General features: G+C 37.5%; 1 protein-coding gene across 2 annotated transcripts in view; it reads right to left on the bottom strand.

Moving 5' to 3' along the window:
* EPHA4 (EPH receptor A4) overlaps positions 1-19,710 on the bottom strand; it is a 169,098-nt gene that overhangs the window by 110,935 nt on the left and 38,453 nt on the right. The gene's annotated exons all lie outside the window — the stretch shown is intronic.

The raw sequence follows: 19,710 nt of genomic DNA, 5'->3' as shown, positions 1-19,710 counted from the left end.
AGTGTAAAGCTTGACGTAACGAATAGTAATAAAACCTGGAAACAAGACTCTTGTATCCTCTTGTTCATGATTTATTAAAAATTAATTAGTTCTTTTCTTCTTTCATTTCCCTCTTGATATGGGAAGGAAAGGGAAGGGAACGATGGTTTATGTTTATAAAATACACCACAAGATTCTTGGGTAACCTGAAATGAAGAGAATGTTGTTCCAAGAAGTTGTTTAAATACCAGGCAGAAAATGCAATGGTGTTCAGTGCCAGAGGGCACCTCTGCCTCAGTGCTGGAGATGACTATAGTGGTTTGTCTGGGCCTTCCAATGACCTAGCTACCTTACAGCATATCAGAAGAATGTGCTCAAGGAAAGGAGGAACATAGGAAAGGAAGTGACAGTACTTATGGACCCAATTAAGCCTCTTAAAATCAAACACACAAAGTCTTCTTGTCTTGCCTGTGTTCATTCTATTTGCAAAAGCAAAAAGTCAGTAACTAAATATCTTCCCCTCCCCTATTCCCTCATAGAGTGGAAGCTCCTGGAGGACAGGTATCATTGTTTCTGTTTAGCTCACTGCCTCATGCAAAATGCATGCCTAATAAAGTGTTTCTTGGATTAAACAGAATTGAATTGAAATGAACTGAGGTCAGACTTCCACCCTTGGGTGCTCTGGGTGGTTATATGTGAAATGTGCCTGGGGAGTAGCTGCATTTTCTGTCACCCAGTCCATTCCATGGGAAAGGGAAAGATGCCAAACCTGCCTGCAGGTGAATTCCTTGTCCCTTTCAAGTTCATCTGATTTACACTGATGGCTTCTAAGTGTGTTTATCTTTGGGTTTGGAGGATTATCAGTGAGGTCAGTAAATCTCTTCCATATATAAATTATAAATCATGAATAGAAATGTCAAGTGAATTAACAAGTCAGAATTTGTTCCTATGTCTCTTAGAGGGTTTTATCACAAATGCTTCAGTACGTTCAAGATCTATCACTTTGTCTATAGGGGCCACTCCCTCCAGGGTAGATTACCATCCATCTGTAATTTAGGAGGCAGTCTTCCAGAGCTGCTGTGGCTAAGAAGTACCTCTGTCTGAAGTCACTAACATGGGAATGAGTTCCTCCAAACTTAGCTAGGACAGTCTTCTGACCCTAGACCTTCATTCCAGATCAGGCAGTGAATTCAGTACTGGACTTGTTTTAGTGATGTGATCCTACGCAAGTCACAGCCACTCAATTTAAATTTTCTCATCTGTAAAATGGGGATAATAATAGGACCTGTTAAATGGAGTTGTAAAAATTAAACAAGATAATATATGTAAAGCACTTAATAAATCTTAAAGTATAATTCTTATCTGAATATCATACTCAAAACTTTCCAAGGTGGGTGGAACCAACTGGAACTTGCAACCCTCCAGTATAGATTTTGAGAGTCTAAGGCCACCTATGCATCATAATAAGGCATCAAATTAAGTATCAACAGAGAAGATCCAAGAACCTTATTTGTAATCCCTAAGCCTGGTTCAACACTATGCCCTACCCCGAAAATAGCAACTCCTTAAAATGCTAGAGCTGTTTAGGACACTGCCTCCAAGATGCTACCAGATAGAAATGAGCCTTCCTCCAACCTCCAGTTTTTGGTCACTTTCCTATCCCCTCCTACAGTTTCATTTTGTATGAGTCATTTGTATATGCTTTATACACACCCACAATCGTGAGACAGGGAGAACTGTATCTAATACTATTTGCTTGAATCAAATTTTATCACAATTGTATTACAAATAATATTTTTTAAATGGTAGGGCAGAGAATTTTTGAGGGAAAATTCTATTAGTATATGATTTTGTAATATATCCTTCTGTTATATGTAATATATGGGGAATAAATGAATGTAGTTATTCTGGGTACAGCAGGGTGACCCACAATAACTGACCCACTCCTGAGATTGAGAAGGGGAAGACCCAGGATTGTGATTCAGGACACTATAAAGAGTCTGTACCTAGCATAGTTTAGATTTATCTTCTGGCTTCTCAATATTCTCTATTTTAAGATCTATTTTATAACAATAATATATCTATGTATAGCACTTCAAAGTTTGCAAAGCATTTTCCTCCCCTACCGCCATATGAGATATTTAAGGAAAATATTATTAGATTCCTTTTGATAGAATCCTCAACCTAGAAACCTAAGCTCAAAAGATGAAGGACTTGCCCAAGGAAAATATTATTATACCCATTTTGACAGAATCCTCAACCTAGAAACCCAAACTCAGGAGTTAAAGAAACACTTGCCCATTGTCACCCAACTGGTGAATAGTAAAGCTGAAGTTTAGGTGCAAGCCTCATAAAAGTAGTTGGAAAGGACCTCAGAGACCATTCTTATCCAACATGCTCCCCATTTTATAGATGAGAAAAAAGAGGCCTAGAGAAGTAAAGAAAATTTGTTTTCAAGGCAGATGAGTGGTAAGGGTTAGGCAATGGGGGTTAAGTAACTTAAGTACCCAGGGTTACACAGCTAGGAAGTATCTGAGATCAAATTTGAACCCAGGACCTCCATTCTCTAGGACTGGCTCTCAATCCACTGAGCCACCCAGCTGCCACACCCTACTCCCTTTTGAGGAGTTTGAGTAACCACTCTGCAGTCTCACACTGCCTCCAAGTTTTTACTGCATCCAAATGAGAAAGGTTAATACCTCTGATTCTTTTCTCTAGTAGATAACTTGGTAGGTGTCATTATCCACATCACTTCCTTCATATGTAAATAGATGGGAGTCTTGTGAATCATTCCAGAATCCTCCTTGAGCTACTGGGCTTCCTGAACTTTGCAGGCTACTACAGATTTGGACTGGGGAAATGGCTTAACATTTTGAAAGCTAATTGTTTTTTTCCTTCTGGGTATCTCAAAGCAATTGAAATCAGCAACTAATTAGATGTTCCAAGGGGACTATAAAAGTAGATGATAGGTATCTCAATAGCCCAGGAAATGGAGACATTGGGAAGAACTTAAGCTTTATTTAATAAAGAGACAGACTTTTTCACATTTTCTAAAGAAGACGCTTCCTGGAAGCTCTTCAGGTTTGGAAAAGAGAAGCCATTAAATATTGTTTCAAACAGAAAAGAAATTTTTGTCAGGTAGTTGAACACCTCCATGCCACAAATAGAAATGTTTAGCTCAAAGCCATGCTGGGGTTATGCTATACATGTCAGTAGTACACAATTTGCAGTGCAAAACTATACATGGGCAACAGATGCCTTGTAGAATAATAGAGAATGTCCTGGAGAGGACTCAAGAAAGAACTCAAGTAAGAAGGAAACAATGAAATAGTTATTAAACATCTTCTATTTGGGTACTGTGCTAAGCACATTACAAATATCTCATTTGATCCTTACAACAATCCTTCAAAATAGGTGCTAATATGATTCCCATTTTACAGTTGAAGAATTTACCCAAATTCACACAGCTAGTAAATGTTTAAGATAAGATTTGAACTCAAGTCTTCCTGACTTCCCTCTACTACCTAGCTGCCTTTAGTTATGGTTCCAGTCTTAACTACCTTTGTGATCTTGCCTTTGATTTCTTCATCCATCAAATAAAGAGAGCCAGACTAAATCCTTTCTAAGATTCTTTCCATCTCTAATATTTATGGCACCATGACAGCTCCCATGATCTTCTGGCAGAAGTTTCCTAAAACACAACTTTTATATTTTCCAAAAATACCTTAAAACTCATTTGCCTTCAACTTGATTTTCCTGAGGGGATCTGGAGCTTCTCTCTCAATTCTGTTCCCATTTCTCTATCATTCTCAAGGATCTTTCTTCATTACATTAACAACTCTTCCCTCCATTGTACTATCCAGGATCAGTACAAATCACAATCTCCTGTTATCATATTTCTCATCACTAGTCAGAATGCAGGCACAAATCTTGTGAATACCAGAAATCATGATCCCATGCTCACTGTTCTCCTCTTGGTTCAAATGCTAGGATGATGGACTCGTCCCATTAACATTTTGGCCCCCTTACTCAATTAGAAGGAAATAAAAGTGGTTCATGAATAATCTGAGTGGAACATTTCTCCTCCACCACACCTATTATATTGCCTGCAGGTTGTTTTTTTGAAGGGGAGAGGGTTCCATAAAAAAATCAATGGTGAGAGTGAGGAATATCAATTAGTTAACAACTATTATTATGCTCCTACTATGTAGTAGGTATTGTGCTAGGGTCTAAAGATACCAAAAACTGAGATAATCCTTTCTTGCAAGGAGTATATTTGAAAAAAAATCAATAAAACACTCATTTTAAAACATAGTATTAATGGACAATCACAATCCACAAGAGAAGGACTGTACTACTTATACACAGATCATGAGGAAATCCTTTTTTAAATACCAAAGTGCCATAAATATGAACTACTATTGTCTATTCATAATGGAAAACTCAATTAACCAATTACACTAATATGGTAATTTGTTTTTGATAGAGAGCTTCTTTATGCGATATGGAATATAATATCATTACCCCACTTTACTGATGAGAACACTGAGTCTAAAAAGTTTTCACAAACTGTGGTTTGGAGGTAAGGACACTAGGCCTTGGGATCAGTAAAAATGGATTCTGGTATCAAATCTGTCACCTCATTATAGCCATTCCTTTCTGAGTCTCAGTTTCCCCATCTGTGAAGTGCACAGGTTAGATTAAATGAATCTATAAATTGAATTTAAGACAACTTTCAGTCTCTAACATTATGTAATCTTAATTGTAAATTATGTAAATCCTAAATTATGGTAGGATGGGAATTACATCTTTCTTAGTAGTTTACAAATTCCTAAGGTGGCTGAACAGATGGAAGAAACCAATAAGAAGGTTCAACAGCTGAGATGGCGACGCAGCAAAGCACTGTGGTGTGCTTAGGGCATGTTGGAGCACAAAAGACAACACAGCCATCCAATGCAGCTGAGGAAGTCTCCAGGTGTAATGACTTTTCGTGCCACTGGACCCAGGCTTCCAACGCCGAGAGAGTGGGACTGTCTCTGTGCATCGACTTTTCCACTTAAATCTCCTTCACGCACAAGTGTCTTTGTGCACACTCATCTATCATAGATGAAAACGCACAAAGACAATCGTCATCCTCGGTTACCGAGAGACTACTACTACTACTTCTAAAGTGGTTAGCTTGTTCATCTTTGAGTGTCTCTCATTCCCTAGCACAGTTTTAGGCACAAAGTATAGAGAAGTCATAGTCAATGAAAATTTTGCTTAATGAAGGAATTATTTAATGAGATTCCCCATGACCTTGCTGACTTCTGATCTTTCACTACAGAATCCATTTTATCTTTGTAATTCTTACATGTCACCAATAATCTATTCCTTGAATCTAACCTCTGAGCCAGGCACAAGAGAATGAAATCAATGGATCCAATACTGTTGTTTTCTGTGAAAAATCGATACTTTCCCCCTAGGATTCTACATTCGAATCCCATGTCCAATTCTAACTTTTCTCTTTTCAAAGACAGTCATGACCTCTGCCAATGGGATAGTGAGCTACCACTTTTTCAATTCAGGAACACTGCTTTGCTATTTTCTAGAGAGAAAGATTACCACAATACAGAAGTCCTAACCTATAGGCTGGCTACTGGGCAAATTCCCAAGGCTAGAATGATTCCCCTATTTCTATCAGTATGTTCTATTTTTTAAACTAAAGCCCAAGTGATGGGTTTTATCACAATCTCTCTATATTTTCACTTATGAGCCCACAGCCTCTATCACCAGCCATGAGAGATTTTCTTAATGTTCTTTCTCTTTAATTTCTTACTGATATATTAGGTAAACATCATTGAATTACAGAATATTAGTCTTTGAAAGGCCCTTCCAGACAATCTACTTCAGGCCCCTTGTTTAGCTGACAAGAAAACAACCCCAGGGATAAGAGAACCTCTGCTAAGGTTGAGAAACCCTAAGAAAGGAAAATCTCTTCCTCTGAGAGGAGCCTAAAACCTGAAAGTAAAGTCACACAGGGAAATAAAGCTCTCCCTACATTACTGTCCTTCAGAAATAGGGCTGATCTAGATCTACTTGAGGGAACATCACTTCCATAACCAGTTATGGTATAAAGTGCCTCTCTGATTTCCTAATGCACCTCCCATTCTGTGACTTTTAACTATCTCATGAGGTCTGAAACACTCTTGGAAGGACCACACCTTGATAACCAAAGGAAGAATAAGATGATGGCACCCACTGGTGCATTGCCTTCTGAAGCAGTCATCTGAGGGGGCCAGATTCCTGAGCATGATTCAAACCCTCACCAGGTTGGTCATTGGGGTAGGAAGCTTATGAATGTCAACAGTCAGGGAAGTGAATTAAGAGTTATTAGGTTTGAAGTTGACATTAACTGGTGCTGGTTGCTGGCGTGGGCAGCTGTGTTATTTTGGAAGTGATGGAGTCACCTTCCTGTTTGCTCAGAGAGAGAGAAAAGGAATGAGAGAGAGAGAGAGATAGAGAGAGAGACAAAGAGACAGAGAGAAAGACAGAGAGACAGAGAAAGAGAGAGTTTCGTTAGACAGATCACCTCAGAGGTAACAGTTAGTTTTTTTGGAGAAAAGTCACAACATTTCCAATATATGACACTCAGGGAGGTCTGTTACCCAGGATACTTTTATTTTATTTGACTATTATACCTCTTCATTGATCAAAAAAAATCTCAAGAATTAGAAGGGGTTTCTAATCAATACCTGAACAAGAAACTCAGCTATAATATTTCTGTCAAGTGACCATTCAATTTTTGCTTGAAGATCTGAACGAGTCCTGCAGCCCATTTCACTTTGAGTTGGTTCTAATTGTTGGGAATCCTTTCTTTGCTTTAAACTGATATATGTGCCTCACCCTAATTTCTGCCCATTGTTCACTATTTCCTCCCTCTTTGAACAAACAGAACAAGTTACAGACCTACAAACAAACACTTATTAGCCTAGCCCTCAACAGCTGACAAGCCCCAAATTTGAGACATGGCCAGCTTCACGAGCCTCTCAAATAGTAGATATTAACAAATATTGTACGCCCATGCCCAGGAATCTAGGGGTTTCTTCCTGGTGCTTTTCCTTTCATTTCCAAATAAATAGCAGCCCAGAAACTGCCTTACCTTTGGCCAGGAAGATAGCTCAGTGAAGATCCTTTGGTTTTCAGGATTAATCATACTGGATCTTGTTATTACTTTCCTCATTTGTAAAAATGAGGGGATTGGATTAGATAGCAACAGCCTAAACATTCAATAGAACTGTAATTTTAGGGTTGAAAGGGACTTTAAAAATCATTCAATTTCAAATCCTGAAGGCCAATTAAAATCACCAACTAGGAGATCATGTTAGAATCACTTTCCTCATCCTAGGTTTGCTTCACCATTCTTGTCAAATTCCTTTAAAACGGCCTCACAGAATGAGCAGTTAGTTCAACAGAGGCTTGCCAAGAGAGATTCAGAGTCCAACTCATGCAAGTAAGCTGTGTTTATGTTGATATGTATACATATATACATATATGTCACCTCAAATTCTTATCCTAGCATTCTGGTGTCACTGGAAGTGAAAGAAGAGCCTCATGGTCCATATTCCCATACAACTAGTGCTCAAGTGTTTTACTTTGAAAGTTTAAAATATTTAGATATGAATCACATTCTGAGCAAAGATAACAGAAAAGGTTGGGGGTGGGGTGAGAACGAGGGGGAAGGAACAAGTCATACATCAAAGGCAGACTGGGGAGTTCAGGGAGATAGGATAACAGATAAGTTCTTTGCTGAGTTAGTCACACCCTCCCACAGACAATTCTTTTGGCACAGGAAACTTTTAAAGCAAAGGAGACACAGGCTTAAAAAAAATCCCACAGTAGTATCTAAGATATCTACATTAAATAAGTGGGAGATTGGCAAAACATATTCAGGGAAGGCAAATATGAAACTTCCCAAGTGTTATGACCACAGATGAGGGCTGCCCCAATTCATCTCTATTTTTTGGCATTTGTAACATTTTCTGATTATAGTTTAATTTATATGCAGAAGTTCTGAAAGGGGGGAAGTGCAGTATTTTGAGTCAGTGGCAAGACTGAAATGAATCTCCATATGATAGATAAACTCCCTAAGGGCAGAGATTATTTCAGTTTTGTCTTTGTATTCACAGCACCTAGCACTAGGCCTTGAACATAACACAGTCTGAATAAATACTTATTGATCATAGTCTAAGAGAGAAAACTAAGGGTGATTCCAATCCAACTTGGTAAATAGTACCAAAGATAAATGTACAATAGCTCAAAGAATGAAAGGATTATAATGGAGAAATAGTAAACTCAGTCCCTTCCCTTTGTGTCTTCAGCTTACTAGTGTTTTTGTTTGTTAGGCTGATCAAGTCTAAGGCACCATCAAACCTATACCAGAGAAGCTACCAAGCTCCTTTTTCACTGGCTCTCTCATCTGCTGTCAGAATCTTCTATAGAAATGATCCCAGGTATAGGAATTTGATTTAAGAGGTGGAAGGTAGAAAGAATATAAAATGTATTGTTATCTATTCTATTATTACAATTAACCAATAATAGCAATAATATTTTCTTCTCTGAAAGAGTAAAATGTAGTCCACTCAAAAAAGAGACTCTGTCCAAGTTTAAGGGGAAAAGAACATTTGAAGAACTACTTAATTATATAGCAGTTAATTGGCATTTTGAAGGCAGTGATGATGGTACAAAACCATGAGAACATCAGAAGTATGTGAATGGGTGCTACATGAACAATTTACCCTTAAATTATTCTGACAATATGACAAATTACAACTTCTCTCTGATTTAATACATCTTCAGGAATGTCATCAGCCTAAATATTCATCTCCCAGCAGCCAGTCTGTTGATGAACCTCTCTGAAATTGCCAGGATGGATTTTCAGATGGCAGATGTACCAGACCTTTTCATTATGCCTGGCCAGCTTAAGAAGACCTCCCAAAATTTAGGCTTTGGTAGCCTAGTTACCAAGAATCCAATGTGATTTTCATACCACAGTAAGGCAGCAGAGGAAGAATTTAAAGAGTCTTAGAGCCTAAAGACACTGGTTCAAGGTACATCTTTGATATTTATAAATAATGTAAATCCTGAAGCAAGTATTTAATTTCTCTAGCTAGTTTTTTAGTCTGTAATATTTAATAATGGATAATAAATCATATGGCACTTGTGGGATTGTTGTGAGATTCAAATAATATAATATCTATAAAGTACTTGGCAAACTTCGAAGTACTACATAAAGGGCAATAGTGAAATTTAAAATTGAAATTTATTTCTCTAAAAAAAAAGAAAGAAATATGGTTTTAATTTAAAGATCAAGTAAATTGAAATATTTTAACTCTTTAAAAAACTAAACTAAGTATGGTTTTAAGTTCAAGTTTCCTTATGGTATAACCATTCATCTCCACAGAAGTGAGGGGTATGGATACACTTCCAGGGAATTCAAAAAAGAGAGATTTTGGCCCTTTAGAGGAAGAATTACTGTCATTTCCCTGCTTCCCAACCCACCAATAACAAGCCAAGTTCCCTCCATAGCCAGGCTTGAAGAAAGAACTTGGAGGAGCTCTAGGATGAGAAATAAGAGTAAAGTTGTTGATATGATCTGTGAGAAAGGAAACCCACATGGAGGGCTATAGAATGACAGAAATGGCAATGTCACCAGTTTGGGGAAGTAATCCTAGACTGTGGTTGTTTGAGGAAGGCCAATGGTTCAGAATTACTGGCAATATCTAACTAATTAGTGTTTATATGTGCACTTATGAAGAGTGGAATGTAAGCTCCTCAAAGGCATCTTTCTATCTATAGTACCTAAAAATATCTTTATATGTATATCCTTGATGATTAAGTGATGTGTCTTTCAATACAACATATCTACATATATATTATATAATTAATGTGAAACTGAAAAGAACCTATTTTGACTCTGCATGACCAAAAACCTGGCTGATACATTTATTTTAGCTACATTAATGAATGAACCAGATTGCCCCAATGTTAATCCAGTTGAAGTTACATGATTGACTGGGAAAGTGACCAAAACCCACCCAACTGACAATTCTATGACAAATTCATTTTCTGCATAAAGGCTCCATCTTAGAAAGACTGAATAAAATAGGACTCATTATTAAAGGTATTTGCAGATACTGGGGATCTAAATCATTTACCCTTGAAACAATAATAATTATTCAACACTTCAAGAATTCCTAGTTTCATCTGCATTCTTAAAATGATGCTGATTACAATTCTTTCCATAGATTTACCAGTAGCAATAGCCATTATATAATTATATGTAGTTCTAGGAACTCTCCAAACTTTGCTAGATTTACCCTGGAAATACAACCTATCTCTAGACCTATAAATGAAATATATCAGTTTTCTCTACTGGCACAGACTTGAGGGTCATTCCTATGAATCACACTGAAAGTCATGCTAAGATATCAGAATAGGGCTTCTGTTGAGGATATACAAATACCCTTGCATTCCTCTATAATGTATATATTAGCCTTCTCCCCTAATAGCTAGAAAGATATTCTGCTACATATGATTTTAAATCATAAATTCAGAATCTCGAGTTCAACTCAATGGCAGGTTTATGGTGAAAATCTAATCCTAAAATACAATTATAAGGACAGTTAGGTGGCTAAGTGGATAGAGAGCCAGACCTAGAGATATAAGGTCTTGGATTAAATCTGGTCTAAGTCCCCACTTAGCTATATGACACTGGGCAATTCACTTAATCCCAACTGCCTAGCCCTTATCACTCTTCTGCCTTGGAACTGATACCTAGTATTGATTCTAAGATGGAAGGTAAGGGTTTAAATTTTTTTATTTTATTATTATATATGTATATATATTATTTTATTATATATAATCATAAATTTCAGCTATATCATCACTGAGGCACATCTATGTGAAATATGGAGTTTAACGGTGGAGTCATATCTATCTGTTTATGGTTCTTGGTCTACTATACCACCTTTTGTCAATCTTCATGCTTATTGACTTCTCCCAAACATTGTATACTGTTGGCCATTCTCTACATCTGAATTTTCTTCCCTTTTTGTGTCTTTAGGTCAATACTTTCTTGGTGTTCCTCCTACCAAGTTTTATTTTTGAAGCTCCTTGGCCAAATCATCATGTATATCTTTCCGTTATCTATATGTGTTCAACCAAGTTCCATCCAGGGTCTCTTTTCTCTGTATACTCTCCCCCTGAGTGAATTTATCAGTTTCCATGATTTTCCTTAATTAAAAGTTCTATGCAGATATCTATGTCATGTCTCTTCTCTGGAGCTTCTACATCACCAGCTCCCTATTAAATAGTTTTAGTTGGATGTTCCATAGGTATCTCAAACCCAACCTTTCTAAAAGAAAAAGAATCATCTTTCCCCAAAAACCCATGTTTGCTGAATTTTCTACTTTTTGTAAAGGATCTGACCATCTTTCTGGTCATCCAAGTTTGCAACATTAGAATCATCCTCAACTCCTCTTTCTCACCCCATGTAACCCATCAAATAATGTCATAGCAATTCTATCTCTACCACATATCTTTCACAACCTAGCCTTCATTTTCTTCAGTCATACTGCTTCCTGCAAAGGCACTCATTCTTTACCTACATCACTGTTGTTGGGGCTGGCTTCTTTGTTGGTTTTGTCTGTTTTGCCTTTCAGTGTATCCTGAACATTAAGCAATGTACCTAGCTCTGCTCTCATGCTACCTTCTATACATTATCTTTCCTGATAATTCCATCCTCCCATTACCTTATTTTGACATATTTTATGTGTATACATGTAGTCTTGCTCAATAGAAGGTAAGCTCTTTGAGGTGTGCGATTATTTCTCTTTTGTCTTTATATATATTGCATAGAATAGGCACTAAATAAATGCTTGCTGGATTGATTGATTTCCAATACAAGATAAACAACAAAAATTGGGTTTTTGGCAATAATAGTCAATAGGAGACTTTCAGGAGTATTCTGATGGTCAATCAGAACAATTAAGTTTCAGTACATCGATAACAGGCTAAACTTAAATGCGCAAAAGCAAATTTTTTCTTTTGTTGTTGTTCCATTGTATCCAACTCTTCGAGACTCCATGGACCCTAGCTACCATGGTATTTTCTTGGCAAGAATGCTGGAGTGGTTTGCCATTTCCTCCAGCTGATCCTTTTGTCTTTTAACTTTAGGTAGCTACTTGGAAAATGTACTTTATTTCCTGCATAAATCTAATTCCCACATAAATGAGGATTAAAAATAATAGGTAGAAGTTTCAGAAAGAAATAAAATTAGACTTAATACAAGGAAGGAGGCAATTAGTTGGCTCAGTGCATAAAGCATTGGGCCTAGAGTCATATCTAAAGTATTACATTTTAGATACCACAATTTAGATTCCACAAACTGATATACTGGGGAAGGTCCAGAGCTGGGCATCCAGATTGAAGAAGGAAGGGCCCAACATAATAGAGAAGTATCAGTTTAAGATTCACTAGAAAAAAGGGGCACAGAATATAGTGGTTTCCAGTATCAAAATGACTGACATATTAAATAACTAAATCAAGAGGATTAGACTCATTCTGCTTGGCCCCAGAGGACAGAACTAGAATAAACTGGGAACAGTTAAAGAGAAGGACAAATCTAAATCTGATGAAAGGAAAAACTTCCAATTAAGAGTTTCCCCAAAGTGGAATGGACTGCTTGACGATAGAGTTAGTTCTCATTCCTTAGAAGTTTGCAGCAAATGCTGCATAGTCTCTTTTCTAGAAATACTGTAGGGTAGCTTCTCAGTCAGGTACTAGTTGACCTAGTTGTCCCCAGAAATCCCTTCTAGCTGAGATTCTGTGAATAGATCTTAATTTTTAAATGCTCAGCAAAGTGCTCTACAGATGGAAATTCAATGTTAGAAGAAATAGATTGTACAAATGAGATGAACTTATCAAATATTTCAGCCTTCTAAATAGCTTAAAGGCAAATCATCCTCGCATCAGTCTGTATAATTTATAACATGCATTAAGCCCCAAATGAAACTTCCTATTTAGGTTCATAGAAACTTAAAGCAAAAAAATGTGTTTCAGCATATGTCAAATTATAGAAATGAATTTTCTGATCCATGGGCCACTGGCACTTAACTGGCTCTTGTAGAAGAAGATAATCTGATTATCTAGAGTTGTTCTCCCCAAATTAATGTGGCCAAGGGAACAGGGTCTGGAGGGTAGAGAAAACTCTAAGGATCAAAAATGAGGAACTAGGCCATTTTGATGCTGTCTATTTTAATAGCAAAAAAAAAATCCACATACAAGATGTCTTTTGGAGAAACATATATAATCTTATGTTTAATATTTTAGAGTGAGATGGGAAGGGAGAAGGGAATAAGTATTTATAAAGTATCTGCTATGTACCAGGCATTGATCATACTGACTACTACTATATGAATACTATCTCCTTGGTCCTTATCATGACCAAGAGATACAAATGACACACAGAAAGATATAAATGGAATGTAAAAAGAGTATATGATCCATATGGTATCCATAGTGCCTAGCATATGTTGTTAAGTCATTTGTCATCCCATTTAGGATTTTCATGGCAAAGATATTGGCAAAGGTACTTTTTTGCCATTTCCTTTCCCAGCTCTCATTTTGCAGATGAGGAAACTGACAAATAGGGTTAACTGATATATATATATATATATATATATATATATATATACATATATTTATATATACACACACATATATGTATATATATAAATTTTATATATTAGATAAATAGACAGATGGATAGATAGAAATAAGACAGATAGATAGATAGATAGATAGATAGATAGATAGATAGATGGATGGATGGATAGATTGATAGTAGACAGATAAAACTTATTTTTTTTTTAATTTGGAATGAAACAAAACACTACTTTAAAGTCTCCTCTAAGTAATATTCCTAGGCATCTTGTCCTTCCTTGGAAGCTCTGTTCTGAGATGCCCTTTCATTTAAATCACTACCATTTGTATATTTAAGGCAAGAAGGAAACGTGGTGAGGCAGCTAGGTGTATACAGTGTATACAGCACCAGGTCTGGAATCAGAAGACTTTAGGTTCAAATCCAGCCTCAGATACTTCCTAGCTGTGAGACTGTGGGAAAGTCAACTCCATTTGCCTAGCTCTTGCTTGCCCTTCTGTCTTAGAGTTTTACTAAGACAGGAAATTAAGGATTAAAAACAAAGAAGAAGGAAAAATGGATTATAACACTCACAGCAACCTTGAATTTATTCCGAGTGTACTAAAGGTACTGAGAATACAAATTTCTCTGGAGATCACCTAACCATAAGACCTTTGAGGATGTCATAACCAAGACCTCAATGTGTCCTACAAGCCCTTTCTCAATTCTGAAATAAGAATCCCAATATGGTGAATGTTACCATGTGTCTAGAGACACAGTAAAACAGAACAGGTAAAGACAGGTCCCAAATGATCCAGGAATCCCTGCCAACCCAATTACTTTGGCTCAGGAGTTTAGAGACAAAGAAAGTCATTCTCACATTAAGCTTGTTTATAAGATACACAAAAAAAACCTTATCTGTTGCTTAAAACACACAAGCAGGTTGCTCTGTCTGCTCTGTCTCTTGTGTAAATGAAATGAGATTCCTCATATCAGGAGCAGTAATCCCCCAAAAATGCCTGATAAGACTCTCTTAGGTGAGAGAGCAAACTTATCTGTCATACAGGGGAATTCATTCACTCAGGTAAACACAAAGACTAAAAGGGGGGGGAAAGTTTCAAGGGCCCAAGTACACACAAAAGACTAGCTGGGCTGTTAATAAATTGACCTGAAGTGTTTAAAAAAGATCGAGACACTGTTGCCTCTATTCTAGAAAAATGGTCTTGCACAAATATTCTTATTAGAAAGGTGGGTTAATTCTCAACTTGTAAATAAATACTCACCTCAACGCAAACACTGCCACACATAAATGTTAGCCTTGTAGACAGGTTAGAGAAACACACACATATTGTTAAAGAATTTCCCAGACTACCCCACCCTAGCTCTCTTGACCTTTTATGGCAATATCCTTTGAAAGGGGAGTTGTATCCTTTGAGAGAAGTATGGTGTAGCTCCATAGAAGTTGTGAGCAAAACTCTGTGCCAATAAGACAATGCTGCATGTATTGAACAATATGGCATTTCCAAGGATTTACTGGAGAAGGGTATTATAAAATGGAAATTTAGGTAACAATGTTAATGATAAAAATCACAATGAGGAATAAGAAGAGGAAGAAAAAGAGGAGGAAATGGAAACATGGCACCAGGAGGACCTGAGCTCCAACCCTATACCTCCTAGGTGACCACGGATGTAGGACACTCTAATATTTGCAAGTTACAAGTACCATTGTTGATCATCATTGATAGACAGTTTCTACATTGGGAGTTCCCTAGATAGATAAAATCACAGGTCCAGACTTATATCATCGTTCACATTTATCTAGAACTTTAAGGCTTATTTTTTTAAATAAAGCAATAGACAATTAACCTTTTCTGCTCCCTTTTAAATCATCTTCAGACATCTCTCTTTGTTTTATTCTTGCCCTTGACTTTTCCTTATCCCAGACTCCCTAATCCTTTGACCCTCCCAACTCCTAGCTAATATACTGCCATGGCAGGCTTTTAAAATGTGCTTTTTAAAAATTCCCTCACAACTATAAAAGTGTTCTGTCTGTCTCTGTCACAGATATACCCAGAGACATGTAAATCTAGACAAAGGGGCAAGTAAGAATTTTCAGCCTCCTGTGTTTTAATTGCTTAACGTTTTGACCTCAAGCAAATAAGGGTTTTCTTGCCTCCTGAAAAGAAAAAAAAATGAAATCTCCTGGGGAAGGGAGGAAAGAAGTTAAAAGAACAGGGCTACTGTGTCCAGCTGGGGAGACCTATTTTTTTTCCTAGGTCTGAAAAGGATTGTGGAGAAAGAGAGTGGAAGGCACTGGTCAACACTCCATAAAGCACAGAGGGGAAACTGAGCAGACAGCTTCCTCTCATCATCACAGATTGTAGATTCTGGAAAATATCCCCCCAGTTCCCTAAGGGTAGGCAACTCTCTGTACACATAAACACCCTTGATGCTGACTTGTAGCCAGCTAAGTCTACTTATACTTTGAAACATGTGAGAGGAAGAGTGAAAAAAACAAACAAAACCAAAAAGCCAAAAACTGTAGCCAGAAAAGAAAGGAGTTCATTATTATAGGCTCCTAAGCTGAGCTTCCATTGTGAAAAGCAAACCACCACCCCACACACACAAACACCTTAATCTCTCTTAAAGGTGATCACAGACTATTCTAGCCATAGATGCTTTCACAAAATGAGAAAATCAAAAGGACATATTTTGGAAGATCCTTCATATCTCTGGCAATATTGATTTGGATTATTATTTAAATTGACTATGAGGCAGCTGGGTGGTTCAATGGATTGAGAGTCAGACCTAGAGACTGGGAGGTCCTAGGTTCAAATCTGACATCAGACACTTCTTAGCTGTGTGACCCTGGGCAAGTCACTTGACCCCCATTGCCTAGCCTTTACCACTCTTCTGCCTTGGAGTCAATACACAATATTGACTCCAAAGATGGAAGGTAAGGATTTAAAAAACTTTTTTTTAATTGACTGTATTCAAGACCAACTATGCATTTGGCACTGTATAGAACATGAGAAATTATTAGCATTGCAGAGCAAAGATTGGCTTTGAGGCACACCACTGTAGAAGAGTTTGATTTCTAAGTAAAATATCTCCCTTGACCACAAATACTGGTTATGTCTTCCTTAACCTGAAGGCAAAACATCAAGCAGAAGTGGTGATTCAGGTAAACCCAAGATTCAGTCCCTGAGTAAGTACTTGCTTGCGCAGTTGTTGTCTATGTGACAAGGAAGGATTGATTTTTTAAAAAGTAAAATTATGTCAAATGTTATGTTAACCAAATATGAAGATAATAAACACTAAAAGCAAATAGTCCAGTACGGGCAGGTAATAAATCGTAATACTTGTGGGAATCAGATCTCATTAGGCTTGGAACAAAGCACACTGTTGCCCAAGCTGATGATTCTCACCATATACCCTCCTTTTTTTCCTCCTTAAAAAAAAAAAAACACCAACTTGAGGCAAAGATCCAAATTTCTTATGTGCAATGCAATGTCATTTCATTTCTTATGCTACATGCCTCAGCAAGTCCCCATCAGCTGTTATTTTTCAGGACAAACAATATGGCAACAGAGCTGACTCATATGTTAGTTTAGGTAAGGCAAGAGAATGGCCATGCTGTAACTTTCATTCATAATAACATTGGGTATGAGCCACAAGATGGATGGCTACCTTTAAAGTCTAATGAGACCATAAATGATTGAGCCCAAAGAAAGGTAGAGGCACGTAACTGGATTGAGGACTGGCTATGGAATCAAGGAAATCTAGATTGAAGTCTTTCCTCCAATACATACTATCTGCATGACTTTGTACTGGCTATTTTAACCTCTCACAGACAGACTCAGGCAAGTGTCTAAAACCTTAAATTGTAGTTGGAATGTCAATCTGTCTAGGTGGAGAGATTTTTCACAGGTCTAGACCAAAAGCAAAAGCGGGGGAAGGAGGAAGAGTAAAAACTAGCAGTGAATTGCATAGAGAATTCCTGAGTATCTAATGTGGGAAGGAACTCTTCTCACAGTAGAAAATGTGGGGGTGACTGGGGTATGCATATCCCTGGGCATTATTCCAGGTGTGGAGCAATCACTACCAAAAATTGCCAGGTATGGGTCATTGGTTTCTCTTTGCTCAAGGGGGAGGGGGGGGGGGGAGTTGGTGTGGGGAGAGAGCTGCAGTCCAAGAAAGGAAAAGAGGTGGGTAGTTGTATCTTCTATAGTGAAAGATACACTTCTGTGCCCTCTGGGGCCAGGAAGGATAAAAAAAATTAAGCCAGATATTAGAGGCCTCTTGAAATCAATATTTTTTTACAGATGAAAAATAAAGTGAATCCTACCTGTGTTATTAGTAAATGTGTCTCTTCAGGGACCTTAGATATTGAAAGCCCTTTTGTTACACTGGATCATAAGATATAGAGACAAAAGGAACCTAAGAGTTCATTTCAGTTCAATGCCTTGTTTAACAGATAAGGAAAAATGAAGCTCCCCAAGAGGGAAATATGGCTTCCAGAGAGTTATACAAGTGAATGCTACACACATTGCAGAATCAGCCTCCAAACCCAGTGCTTCTGAAAACAAACCTGGCATTCATTGTATTACATCATGAGGCTTCTTCTTATGAACAGGTGGGGAGCAAGATGGGTGCCGGCTCTTAACATTTAATGCTTCTGAGCCCAGCAATAATTTATGAAGCGCCTTCTATGGGTAAAATCTGCAAGTGTTAAGGGTGCTACAAGGATGATTAAGAGGCACTGTCCTAATGGGGCTTTTTAAAGATATACAGGTATCCCATCTACATCTCTGGGGTGAGGGACATGGATCCCCCAAGATATGGAAAGTCTTCTGGCCCTCTTTCATACCAGAAATGAAATATGATTTTTTTCTTTCCATAATTTTATGGGGTTTTTCCAATACTTTATTGCAAAATTTGGGTTAGGTATTTGGCCATAGGCTATATAAGTAGGTCAATCTTAACATTTCTAGGCTTTGTGTGTCATTTGCTGTATTTCTCATTCTTTTCACAAGCTTTAACTTTTTTACTTATTTTTACTTTAAAAAAGAATTGTGAAGATTTATGGTATAAAAAGAGAAAATATGTTTACATTACACAATACTCTATATTTTGTGCATTTCTGAGTTTCCTAACTTTTTCGGTTATCTGTTGCCCTTTGCTCTTGTCTGTGACTTGCACAAGATTCCCCCCAAAATTCTCATTTCATTCTTATGCCAACCCATGATACACCAAAACTACAATGGAGAAAGTCCAGATGTGGAAGGGATACCTGTAGCTATATTTGATGAAGCAAGATTTAACCAGTGACATGTCATTATAACTATAATAATAAGAACTCAACTAGCCCCTGTCTCTAATGTCTCTCCATTATAATCCATTTACCATACAGTGGACAAAATAATCTTTCCTAAGGCACAGGTCACTCTCCTCCTGCTCTAAAAACCTTGGATGCCTCCCTATTGCCTCTAGAACAAAATGAAAACTCTATGATCTCATAGACCTGCCACAGTAGAACTTCAATCTACCACTCTGGCTTTATTTCATATTACTTTCCTTCACCCACACAGGATAGGTTGTAGTCAAATTCCACTACTGGCTGAATCCCAAACATTACCCTTCCTGGATTTTTCACAGCTGTCTTCTCTACCCTATTCCTCCCCAGCCTGGAATGTACTCCCTCCTCCAGGCTCCCATCAGTGTCCTCTTCCTCCAGGTGCCACTTCCTCTGGAGAGTCTTCCTTGATTCACCTCAGGAGTTAGTACTCTTTCCCCTCAGGTTCTATAAGTTTCTAGAGGACAAAGAATATTTTAATTTTGTGTTTGGAATGCCAGCCTAGCAAAATGTCTTGCACAGAGCAGATGCATAATAAATGTTTTCTAACTCACAGGAATTATTTGTGTATTTTTCCAAATGCAATACAGGATAAGGAAAAAAGATCTACCTTTTTCAAAAACTTAGGTCAAGACCTATAATTCCAGGAATGTAGGGAACTCCCAGTAAGGAAAGTCCTTCCAACAATGACCTA

This window comes from Monodelphis domestica, chromosome 8 (genome assembly GCF_027887165.1).
Source record: "Monodelphis domestica isolate mMonDom1 chromosome 8, mMonDom1.pri, whole genome shotgun sequence".
NCBI lineage: Eukaryota > Metazoa > Chordata > Mammalia > Didelphimorphia > Didelphidae > Monodelphis > Monodelphis domestica.
This window is presented reverse-complemented; position numbering and strand designations above follow the sequence as displayed.